Source organism: Aplysia californica, unplaced genomic scaffold (genome assembly GCF_000002075.1).
Source record: "Aplysia californica isolate F4 #8 unplaced genomic scaffold, AplCal3.0 scaffold00043, whole genome shotgun sequence".
Lineage (NCBI taxonomy): Eukaryota > Metazoa > Mollusca > Gastropoda > Aplysiida > Aplysiidae > Aplysia > Aplysia californica.
In genome coordinates this window covers 1626810-1627885 of record NW_004797313.1, presented here as the reverse complement: position 1 = coordinate 1627885, position 1076 = coordinate 1626810, and the positions used below count along the sequence as shown (strand labels likewise).

At 42.5% G+C, this 1076-nt stretch overlaps 1 protein-coding gene across 1 annotated transcript in view; it reads left to right on the top strand.

Annotated features, from left to right (window-relative positions):
• Positions 1 to 291: 291 nt before the first annotated feature.
• Positions 292 to 1076, top strand: part of LOC101848945 (L-threonine ammonia-lyase) — a 15088-nt gene continuing 14303 nt past the window's right edge. The window contains exon 1 of the mRNA XM_005092268.3: positions 292 to 634. The gene's annotated coding sequence lies outside the window, so the exon portion shown is untranslated. The remainder of the gene's footprint in view (positions 635 to 1076) is intronic.

Genomic DNA, 1076 nt, shown 5'->3' with positions numbered 1-1076 from the left:
GTGTGTGTGTGTGTGTGTGTGTGTGTGTGTGTGTGTGTGTGTGTGTGTGTGTGTGTGTGTGTGTGTGTGTGTGTGTGAGAGAGAGAGAGAGAGAGAGAGAGAGAGAGAGAGAGAGAGAGAAAGAGAGAGAATTAACACACACATACACATATTATAATATGTACACACAAAAACCCAACATGCACACGTACTGCATCCTCAACACACACACAAGCACACACACACACACATACACACACACACAAACACACACGTATATACAATAATATCATTAAAAAATAATATTATTATCATTATTGAAGTGTGCTTTCAGTAACAACATAATATTAAAACGAGTGTCCCTAGTTGTTTCTATCTCCTGCAGTGCTGTCTACATGCTGATACGATGCGACAACAGAGACAGGTGGCTCTTCATGCATTCTGCCTGAACCATATCGATAAGAATGTCATGACCTCAGACTATGACGTCAAAATTATGTACTACTCAAAGTTGTGGTTGTTCTCTGTTTTGTTTGTTAATTAGGTCACCTCTTATCCCTAGTCGCCTTCTTATCTGAAATTGCCATAAATTCATGGACTCTGTATTTGAGACAAGCTTAAGTGCATTGTCTCCGGTGGACGACAAGACCAACCGGTGAGTGCCACTAATTATGGGTAATTTTGAGCCTCGCACGGAAACAAAAACATGTGAGGATTCATTTAAAGCATTTGGGTCCACAAGTTAACCTAATTATCTTGGCGGACTTTTGGCAGAAGAGAGAGAGAGAGAGAGAGAGAGAGAGAGAGAGAGAGAGAGAGAGAGAGAGAGAGAGAGAGAGAGAGAGAGAGAGAGAGAGAGAGAGAGAGAGAGAGAGAGGGGGGGGCAGACAGACAGATAGATAGGACAGAGATAGACGAGGAGGGAGAGAGAGATAGAGATGGAGGAAAAGATACGAGTAGACAGACAGATAGATAGATAGATAGATAGATAGATAGATAGATAGAGAGAGAGAGAGAGAGAGAGAGAGAGAGAGAGAGAGAGAGAGAGAGAGAGAGAGAGAGAGAGAGAGAGAGAGAGAGATCGTGCTTCTAAACCC